This window comes from Acomys minous (genome assembly GCF_964271855.1).
Source record: "Acomys minous genome assembly, chromosome: 6".
NCBI lineage: Eukaryota > Metazoa > Chordata > Mammalia > Rodentia > Muridae > Acomys > Acomys minous.
The window spans coordinates 6,432,413-6,444,085 of NC_140487.1; the positions used below are offsets into that span (position 1 = coordinate 6,432,413).

At 43.9% G+C, this 11,673-nt stretch overlaps 1 long non-coding RNA gene across 1 annotated transcript; it reads left to right on the forward strand.

Moving 5' to 3' along the window:
- The first annotated feature begins 214 nt into the window (after nt 1-214).
- Nucleotides 215-3,972, forward strand: LOC311599837. Its single transcript, XR_014780019.1, has 2 exons — nt 215-257; nt 3,501-3,972. It is a non-coding gene; the product is annotated as an uncharacterized lncRNA (long non-coding RNA).
- Nucleotides 3,973-11,673: the final 7,701 nt, after the last annotated feature.

The following is an 11,673-nucleotide window of genomic DNA, read 5'->3' on the forward strand; positions in this document are numbered from 1 at the left end:
ATGCTCTCTTAAATGTGCTGCAACTAAATTTGCCAGCAAAAGTAGCAACCATATTCCACAAGAACATAAATGGTGGTTTTGTGGAGGGATGGAATAACAGGTTCGGTTTGTTTCCTGAGGCCTTGGCTTTTTCTCAAGTTACCGAGTGCAGTTGGGATGTTGACCAGGTGCACACAATGAGGAATAGTGACAGGGGCCTACAGGGCGGCTTACAGCAGGGGCACTTCCGTGGAACCATGCAAGGGGCGAGGCCGAATGTGAGTGTCCCGAGGGAAAATGTTCGGGGGGGGGGGGGGGGGACGACACATGGTCACAAATAGGCACAGAGGCACTACTTGTAATAGTCAAAAGCTACACTCCGTCTGTATGAAAGAATTGTGTGCCTTAGCCCAGGCGAGTGATTCCGTGATGGAACTTCTAGCAAGCAGACACCCAACTTTACTTCCTTATCTGAAGTCCCGGGTGCCATATTGTAAATGCACTGGAGTTAAGAGACTTTCCACAAAGATGGATTTGGAAATAAGAGTAGATGCTCTATCCAGTTTGGTCCTTGGACCTAGGGATACTGAGGACACAAAATGGATGAGTGGATAGTTCCTGCTACATCACAAATTCAACAGTTCCTTTGATGCTTCCTCCAGTGCACAGGCCACTTCCAAACATGACTTAGCACCAGCTTATCAAAGTCTTATGTAAGTGGCAAAATGGTAAACAATGAACTGTGTCTGCTGAAATCAGCTCAGCAAGGAGTCTGGCATGGTGGAGGCCAGCAAAAGATACAGCACCCTGTAAAGGCATTGACCCTGAATGCTGTCTTTGGATGGCTCCAACAAAAGTGAAAAACCGAACAAATGTCCCCGGTAGGAAATAAAGAGGACAGCCAGGACACTTCTCAGGCATCTCCCTTTTCTCTGGGGGAAGAAAGCACGCTGATGCCTGCGCTGTATGCCTACGGGTATTAGCTGACCATGTCACTCACAGCCCCAGGCCACGCAGTGCCAGTGGAAAATGCCTTTGCAGACTTTGTTTGGATATTTCTTATTTAGGTACCACTTATTTGTAAATTACAAGACTGTTATCAAATATGAGAAAGCAAAACTGAACTTCTTTGAAGAAAACTTAAGAGCTGGGCATCTTCAGATTTCAAGACATAGTACAGCTAGGAAATAAAACGTTGGGCTTGACTCAGTTCTCTTCTTTTGAAAGTCACAATTTTCTCTCTCCCCCTCTCTCCCTCTCTTATGTGCCTGTCTGAGCTATAAAATACAGATTACTTCTCTTAAAGTTGAAAGAAGACCCATGAATTTGGGAGGGAAGTTGACTTCTGTTAAACAAAGAGGGTTGCATTTCTGTTTCTAGTTTGTTAGTGGTGGTTAAATATAGATTTTTATGCCAGCAGACCTCCAGCTTAGTATCTGTTAATCCAGGTTGCTAAACTATGCTCCTCGGTTCTGATTCAGTCAGTCTAATATGGGGCTGGAAAGCTTGTATTTCGTGACTTTCTCGATGATACCGGTGAGGGGAATCATGTCAGGGATTACTTATTTGAGAGATGGGGGTATGGCTCAGTAGGTAAGTAGTAGGCAGGCAAGTGTAAAGCCCTGAGTTCAAATCCCCAATACCTACATAAGAGTCAGAATCTCAGAACCCCAATGATGAGATGGGGCAGAGACAGAAGGATTCTCAGAGGCTTGTGAGCCTGATAGCACAGCATATTTACAAACACTTGATGCTGCCTCCTGACCACCAAATGGTCTTGGACATACATATTCTTATTGGTGGGCCAGTGAGGAGTATAGCTCACTCGATGTAGAGCTTGTCTGGCAAGCAGTCAGTCCTCGGTTCCATCGCCAGCAACACATAAACCCAGGCATGGAACAGGCACCGTGGCAGGGGCCAATGGGCTCAGCACTCTGGAGGTAGAGGCAGAAAAATCAGGGGTTCAAGTGGCTACTTTACATACTAAGCAATTTCAAGACCAGCCTTGGATACATAAAAACTGGAATACACACACACACACACACACACACACACACACACACACACACACTTTATTTCAGTGTGCAGACTGCAGAAGAAAGAGAACTTTGAGGGCATGTGCTGTCACCTGGTAATGGAAGGTCCCCACGATGTCAACTGCCTGTGACTAGGCCTCTTCCCTCCAACTATGGGACTCTTCTGCAGTTGTATGTATGCAAGCCATTATTTATAAGGAAAAGATATTCATACATTTTTAAAGTCAAAAGAATGGACTATACACAAGGTGTACACTGGTTTCTTTTCTTTCCTTGTCTCTGTTCATTTCTTCTAGAACGTCCACTCTAGTCACAGTCCTTGGAACAGCAGCAACGTCTAGCTGTGTTGACCTCTGTCCTGATTCACATTCCTTCCTTGTGTAGCTAATAACAATGTTCCCTGTCCTCTCCGAATTGGCTCACTGTGCACACAGGTGTCCCCACCTCTGCAGCCTCTCTGCACCCCTCCAGCCTGGAAGCAGACTTGATCAGAAAACCTGTCTGCTCTGATGCTCACGTATCCATTGGCTGATTAGGACCCAATCAAGATGTTTCCTCTTGAAAAAGCAAGACAGGTTGGGGAGAAAGTGGCTGACAGTCCTTGTTCCTGGAATGTCTGTGGAGTCAGGACTGTGTTTTGTCCTGTTCAGGTTGAGAAGTAGGAAGTGGTGGGAGAGAGTCTGAGGAAGTGGAGAAGCTGTGTGGAGAAACTGAGAAACCAAGAGGCCTTGTGATAGCTTACCCTGAGAGCTAAAGCTTTTCCTTCTCAGAGCCAGCCTGCCTGCCTGCCTGCCTGCCTGCCTGCCTGCCTGCCTGTCTGCCTGCCTGCCTGCCTGCCTGCCTGCTGTCTGTCTGTCTGCCTGCCTGCCTGCCTGCCTGCCTGCCTGCCTGCTGTCTGTCTGCCTGCCTGCCTGCCTGCCTGCCTGCCTGCCTGCCTGCCTGCCTGCCTGCTGTCTGTCTGTCTGCCTGCCTGCCTGCCTGCCTGCCTGCTGTCTGTCTGTCTGCCTGACTGCCTGACTGCCTAGTAGAAATATGTCTACAGCTTCCGAGAATTCCTTACCTTACTACCTTTACGGCAGCTACCTTGAAAAAATTCCTTTCCCTCACAAATCAAAACACACTGAGGAGCCCCACGCTGTGGGTCACACAGCTGTAACACCAGCACTCTGGGAGCTGAGACAATACCGCTGAGACTTTGAATCTAGCTTTGACTATAGCATGATTTCCAGGGCAACCCGAGCTACAGAGTGGGACGCTGTCTCAAACCCAAATCAAACCAACAGCACAGCAAAACGCAGCCACATCCACATACTGAAGAAAGCTGCTGGCAAGCGTGGGCCGAGTTGTGCGGAAAGTCCTGTTGAGCATGGCGTTTGCTTCCTGAGCTGTGTGGGGAGCCTTCGCGCTCCACTTCTCCCACTCATCTCTAACTCTTAATCTTCTCGTGTTCAGGGGTACACTGACTGTTCATCTTTCTCTTTGCAGAAGGAGGAAGTGTTGGCTGTAACCCGCAGCTGCCTTCTAACACCTCCCAAGAAATTACACGCGGTATGTTTCAGCAACGAGGTGGGAAGATTTCTCCATCATGACCCAAACTGTCGGTAGCAAGTTTCAACACAAACTATAAATAACCGAGACGCACCATCTGCTTCTCATCCTTTTGTATAATGAGAGATGAGGACAAAAGCTACTTGACGTCATCAACTTGAAGTTGTCTGCTGCCCTTTGAAACCAGGGCAAACATTTCCTTCCCCTTAACCCAGAGTGACCGCTGCTTGTCAGCAGTGTTTGTATTGCTCATGCGCAAATGGGATTCAGAGTAAGAACTGCTTTGATGAAATCGCCTATCTTTGCTAATGAGTGTTAGAGTCAGCCTTGAGTTGCTTTTCCTCTTATGATCCTCGGTCTTTGGACCTATACTTGGAGTACAGTAATAGAAGTTCCTTTTAACAAACAATTTATCTTTCAAAGTGTTTCATTTCTATATGGATTGTGTAGAAAATAGACATGTATTTTCTCACTGATTTATAGTTTGGTGATTAGATTCCCAGACCCTGTCATTGTCCCTTCTCTTCTATTATCCGTCTCCTAAATTCTACACCCTCTTCTTTGCTAGCTAAGAGTGGGGTCTTAAAGGATCGGATGAAATGGGCTCAGGCAGGGGACAAGTAAGAGACAGCTTTGTTTACATGGCATCACTGTGCATCTGGAGGACAGGATTGGAGTGACCAGAAAGAAAAGTGGGACAGCTGCAGAGGAATGTTTGACACACCTTTTCTTATACAAGATTGTGAACTGGTTCATGCAAGCTGGAGATTGTCCTTACTGCGCCAGGGAACTTGACATATGATCCCCACTACTGTGTCATTTTCCTGCACGTCTGCCCTCTGTATAGAGTCTAATTCAAGCTTCACACCCCATGCAAGGCAGTGGGAGACAGTCTATGTTGTAATCTTAGAGCATGAAAGTAAGATTGAAGAGATGTCTTGGTACTTAATGGTGGTCGCTGCCTCCATCCGACCCTCCCTCCTCGCCCCATGCCCACCCCGGAGACACTATAAATATGACAGGGAGAAGAAACTTTACAGAATGTTCCTCTGGTCTCTTTGTGGGTGTGGTGGCACACATCTCCCGCCCCCCCATCACACACCCATACACACACACAAACACACACACTCCCCCTCTCCCCTGCCCTCCCCTCATCACACACACACACAAACACACACACACTCCCCCTCTCCCCTCCCCTCATCACACACATACACACACACACACATCCCCCCTCTCCCCCATCACTCACACATACACACACACAAACACACACACACTCCCCCCCTCCCCTCCCCTCATCACACACATACATATACACACACAAATAAAAAAATTTTTTTAAAGAGCTACACACATAGAACTATGCACTGCTGTGATTTTAAATTTAATTTTGATTTGATTCGGAGTTAATTAGTAATTAAGATGCTATCTCAATGTTGAAAAGGAAAAGAAAGTCTTACTCTAAAAATGTCCCACCCCTTGTTGCCATAACAAACTCTTCTCCTCATAGTTAGTACACAATGGACTGGCTAATTTTCCTGATTGTCCAATTGTCCGTTCTCTGAATATGCATAGTTTATCCAGCAGAATTGCGCTACTAGTTAGATTCTTTTCAATATTTCACCATTAGTAAAAATAGTACATTAATAACTTTTAAATGTGTCATGTGGATTAAACACATACAAGTAAGTTTTGCGATGTATTCAGTACCCATATAGAAGGACCACGGACAAAGTACAGCACGTATGTAGCCTGGCTTTACTGGGGACCTCATAGGAACAGAGAAGTCAGGGCTTTCATTCAGACTCCAGAACAATCCCATTTTGAGCAGTACAGGACATGTACATATATTCTAAAAGCATGTCGGTCAAAGTTGCAGCAGATATGGCTCCTTCTGGATCAGCAAGGAGATGGGCACAGTGGAAAAGTCACAGTGAGAGGCCAACCCTGCATCGCACAGCAGGGACATCCATGTACTATATGGTGCTTGGTGCAAAGATGAAAGTGAGGTTGGCCATCCTCCTTTTGGTCCACTATCAGAGTGGAAGTGTTTCTTCTTTCATAGTTAAATATGAAAAAGTATGCATAACCCTGGGGGCTGTTTTGATTTGGGATGTTTGCAAAATTTTGTGATTTGCTTAGAATTTTGTAATTTTTTTAAATTTATTTACCTTTATTTTATATGCACTGGTGTTTTGCCTGCATGTATGTCTATGTGAAAGGGTCAGATCTTGGAGTTACAGACAGTTGTGAGCTGCTGTGTAGGTGCTGGGATTTGAACCTGAGTCTTCTGGAAGAGCAGTCATTGTCCTTAACCACTGAGCCATCTCTCCAGCTCAGAATTTTAATAACTCATCAATTAGTACTGAACTCTGCCACATCCTTTTTTTTTTTTTGGCAAAATTACCATCTATTGAAAGTATCATATGACTTTCACCTTTAAGTTAATGAATGTGTTACTTAATTGTTTATTTTAAACCCCCATCTTTGCACTGCTGACCTAAGCTCTCATTGCATATGTTATTCTTTTTATAAGTTAATTTTATTTAAAAGTATTCTAAATGTTACATGTATGTTTATGGTTGAATAATATCTAGTTTTCTTTTTTAAATTATTTATTATATATGCAGTGTTCTGCCTGCATACATGCCTGCACACCAGAAGAGGGCTCCAGATCTCATTATAGATGTTTATAACCCACCATATGGTTGCTGGGAATTGAACTCAGGACCTTTCAAAGAACAGACAATGCTCTTACCCTCTGTGCCATCTCTCCAGCCCTCTAGTTTTTATTTTTGTCATGTTCTTGTATAATTTTTAGTAATGTTTTCTTATCTCCTCTATTAGAAATTTAGCTAAAAATTTTATTAAAACTAGTTTCTCCAGAAATTATAATGGAGACATAGCTTCTTAGAAACTTTGAATCCACATTGTAGCATTTTATATGTAGAATCTACCCAGTGGCTCACCTTAATTTCCTACTGTTATGTAGCTTATGTCTCTCCTATTTAGATTTATTATTATTATGTATGTCAGCATCTGTGAGCATGTGTGTGCATGGAGTGGGGGGAGGGGGCTTTCCAAAGAGTCCTGAGCAAGGTGGTAGATGCCTTGGAGCTACAGTTACAGGTCTCACCCAGTGTGGGTGCTGTGGATTGAACTATGGTCCTCACTGACAGAGCAGTGGGGACCTTGAACTGTTGGCCACCTCTCCAGTCTTGTGCTGTAATGTTATAACTGCCAAAGTGTACACTTAGGTTTGTTCTAAAAAGTTAACTATGATGATTTTTAGGCTTGATTCAGAAGCATGGTGTCTGCTATTTATTTGTCTGTTTTTGAGCCTTTTTGTTAATCATCATTTTAAGATTTGACTTTAAGCCTGGTGTGGTGGCGCACATCTTTAATCCCACCACTCAAGGAAGCAGAGGCAGGTGGATCTCTGAGTTCAAGGCCAACCTGGTCTACAAAGTGAGTCCAGGACAGCCAAGGCTACTCAGAGAAATGCTGTGTTGCAAAAAACAAAAACAAACAAACTAACTAAATATTTAACTTTTCCATGCAAGTCATGCATGTGTGTTACTTTGCTTGGAGGAATTGATAAAATTTTTATTCGTCAGCTGAATTTAATTCATTCATTCTTAGTGTGTATGTGTGACTAAGGGTGCGTGCGTGCGTGCGTGCATGTGTGTGTGTGTGTGTGTGTGTGTGTGTGTGTGTGTGTGTGTGTGCGCGCGCGCGCGTGCTCACACAGGGGCCAGGAGTTCACCATGCACAGCACATGCACAGACAGAGGATAACTTACAGGCATGGGTTCTCTCCTTTCATCTTGCTGAGGCAGAGCCACCCTTACTGTTTATGCCATGTTGTGAACTCTAGGCTAGGTGGCCCAAGGGCTTCTGGGTGGTTCCCCTGACTCTACTTTCCACAGGCTTGTTGGACTGCAGGTGTGCACCATGGCATCCAGGTTTTCCATATGGGTTTTAGGGATCAACCTTAGTTTGCCAGGCTTACCTTGCAAGAGATTTTGCCCTCAGCAGTATGTCATGGGCTCCTGGGTTGGAATTTGGAAGTTGAAGTTGGAAAATCGGTTGGCTTAATGCTCTAAGTATGGCGATTTGCTCCCTAGTGATTGAAAATGAGGACAAGACTGCTCTACTGTGTGGTTGAAGAGAAAGATTTTATCGGAGACGCATCTGGAAGGGTCAGACTGACCTGGACCATGAAAAGGGAGGGAAGTGGAGAGAAGAGGAGAGGAAGAGGGAAGGAGGGACCATGAGAGGAGCCAAGGACCAAGAGAGCTCAAGGCTGAAATGGCAGGATTGGGTGGGAATGAGAAGGCAGGAAGGGAGGTCAAGGCCGGCCCCTGGGCTGAGGAGGTGAAGGGTAGAAACAGGGTGAGATGTGCTGGGAGGGCCACAGGTGAGACTTGAACTCAGTGTCCTCGGGAATAACTTAACTCTTGGTAAGTCCATTGTAAGCTGGTAAGGTGGGCGAGTCAGAAGGGCACTGCATCTGCCAGCCGAGCGCGCTTCGGTGTTTGCAGGTTCCCTCGACCACATGGCTGACTGGGAGCTGCTCACTGAATAAGAGAACACTGGACACCCCGTGCCGGATATTACAACCAAAAATCAAAGTCACTTCATCACAAAGTCAAAGAATCCTTGGGCTGAGCTCTGTGGTCCACAGCTGTCTGTGTTCTCCTCTTTCCTGCCAGATATCGGTTACACATACGCTACCTGGTACACGCCGTGTGTTTTCCCAGCAGTCAGTTAGGCTCAAGGGTTATGCTCTTCATCATCTTCTTACCCCCGCCTCCTCCCCCCACCACCCACCGAAGCGCACCTTCTTTCCCCACCCCCACCCCCTCCCCACCACCCCGTGCTTCAGTTTGTTTAGTTTTCTAGATCATACATATGTAAAATAGAGTTTCGGCAACATTGATTCGGTGCCTCTAATGAAAGTCACAAACCCTGCCCTTCTTTCTTTTTCTTTTTCTTTTTTCTTTTGTTTTTTTGTTTTTTTTTTAAAGACAGGATTTCTCTTGTCTGACTTGGCTGTCCTGGACTTGCTTTGTAGACCAAGCTGGCCTGGAACTCACAGCAATCCACCTGCCTCTGCCTCCTGAATCATGCCTGGCTTTTTTCTTTTTCTTCTCCACTTTGCTTTTTGCTTAACTTCACTGAACTTCTTAATGTGTCTCCTTTCCTATATGGCAAAGTTATTTACTAGATGAAATATTGGCTTTTCCACAATACATTCATTAGTTTCAAATTTACAACACAAATGCTATCGTGCCAATAATGCCTTCCTTAAGCATATCTCCATCTTCTTCTATGGCTCTTTGCAAACAGTCCATCCCACCAGGGCTGTACTTCTGAATTCACACATCCTGCATCCTGCATCCTGCATCCTGCATCCTGCAGTGTTGCTGGCTGAACACAGGCCCTCCCTTTCTCGTTAGTCTTAAAGTCACTTAGAATGATGGTGCAGCCAACAGTCACCACTGTGTCTATTTCTGTTTGCTAGAAATATTTAAGGATTAAAAAATATTTTATTTAGTCAGACAGTGGTGGTACATGTCTTTAGTCCCAGCACTCAGGAGGCAGAGGCTGGTGGGTCTCTGAGTTCAAGGCTAGCCTATTCTACAGAGTGATCTCCGGACAGCTAGGGCTACACAGAGAAACCTTGTCTCAAAAAACTAAGAAAAAATGTACGTACATGCTGGAGAATGGCTCTGAGATGAGGAGTACTTGTTGTTCCACCAGAGGACTCAAGGTTGGATCCTCGCACCCACCTGTAACTCCAGTTCCAGGGGGATCTAATGTCCTCTTCTGGCTGATGAGGGCACCTGCACACATGCGGCACTCACACCCGCAGACACAAACTCACACACATAGACAAAAATAAGATAATTTTCTTGAAAACTAAGTAATGAAACAGTTTCTTGGATTCAAAGTCAAATCTATAATATGTATAACTTAATATATTTGGTTTATATCTGTTTCACCTTTCTTCCTTATCTTTGTAGATAATTAAATGATTGTATAGATGTATATATTGCATACATATTCCTATATGCTGTATTAGTTAGACTTTCCCATTGTGTAACAGAGAAACAACTTGAGAGGGGGCTGTATTTATTTCAGCTCCTTTTGTAAAGATATCAGTCCATCACAGCAGGACAGACATGATGGAGCAGACGTACAGGCAAGAAGTAGAGCAGAACAGTCGTACCAACATGGACCAGGACAAACGTGCTCTCCCCAGCCCAGCCTCTGGTGATGGGCACCTTTTACCTAAGTTTCACCTTCTAATACCTTCCCAGAATACCACGTCAGTATGAGCACATCAGCTATCCATCACTCTGTAAGCCAGAGATGGCATGACCTAATCCTCTAGAACCCAGAGATGTGTTTTTACTAATCTTCTAGATGATTCTCAATCCAGTCACATTGTCAGTCATGCTTAACCATCACACTCCCATTGAAGCATAACAAAGGCATGCTACACATGCTTTTCCCTTCATCCTGCTTCCCAAAAACATTTTTTTAAAGATTTATTTATTATGTATACCGTGTTCGGCCTGCATGTAACACCTGCAAGTCAGAGAGGGACCAGATCTCATTATAGATGGTTGTGAGCCACCATGTGGTTGCTGGAAATTGAACTCAGGACCTTTGGAAGAGCAGCCAGTGCTCTTAACCTCTGAGCCACCTCTCCAGCCCTTCCCCAAAACATTTTAAGACTACTCCACACTATATATACAATTTATTATTTACATATTATTATTTGTACATGGACATACCACTTTACTGTGCAGAAGCTCTGTAGTTTATTTAGCCTTTCTTATACTAGGATCACTGGGTTGTTTTCATTATTTATCTATTATGTAAAATGGCAATAACTTATTTATTCATTTCCTTACTTAGTGCTGTGTGTGAGCATGTGAGTGTAGGTGCACATACAGTGGCATACGTGTGGGGGCTCTCACCTCACACCATGGGTTCTGAGGGCTGAACTCAGGTCATCAGACTCGGCATAAGGCACCCTTATCTTCCGAACCATCTCACCAGCCCAAGAAATCACTTAAACCAGTGTGATTTCATGATTTTCTAGTGTCTCATTGTTGGACTAGCTTTATGGAAGTGGAGTTTGGGGGGTCAAAAAAATGCATATGTACCTAAGTTAGGTGTTTTCAAATTTTCTCCTGTGTGGATTAGCATATTATAGTTTCATCAGCTTTTGAAAGCCTGCCCATCTGATGGGTGAAGAAAAAAGTTCTTTCCTGTGCCAGTATCTTGGGGTTTTCATTTACACTGCAAAGAACAAATTGTAAACCACTTTGCATAGCGTCCCAGACCCTAAATGAGGGTTTCATTTACCATGTAATTTATTTCTAGATCATATTTCTGTCCTGAACAAGCTTTTGGGTTTGAGGTTATAAACAAAATAATTCTGACTGTTTACTTGTGGTTGAACAAATGGAATAAATATACACATGAAAAAAAAATCCTTTTTGAAGGAGAAAAAGTAGGGCAATAGTTTCCAAAAATTATCATCTATTTGTCTGACAAACTTTTGATTCAATAGTGCTGCTTTAAAAAAACACTTGGTTTTTATTATTTAAAGGGCTTTTTTTTTTCAGTCAAATGATCTCTGATTAAACTAGCTTAAAATATCTGGTAGCCGTTTGTTTTTATAGTTATTTTCATGAGAGTGACTTGGATTAGATACTTTAGCTTTACTCCCTACTGCTTTATAGATTATATTTCTTTTACTTCAAATTTGCCCAGTTTCCTACATGATTTTTGCATTTAGTTCTTTCTCTTTAAAAAGAAAATGAGAGGCTTTTTGGATGGGGTTTCTTGTAGCCCAGGCTTGCCTAGGACTTGCAATGTAGCCGTGATTGGACTTAACCTTTGACTTTCCTACCTCCACCTCCCAAGTGCTGAGATTTCAGGCATCTCCCACCATGCCTATGTCCTTTCTCACTTAACAACAACAACAAAAAGGTTATTTACCCTTCTCTCCTGTCAGTCCTTCCTCTGTTTTGCTCATACTGTCTTTACCTTCCATCTTGGTATACTCTTTCTCTGGAGTCAATTTT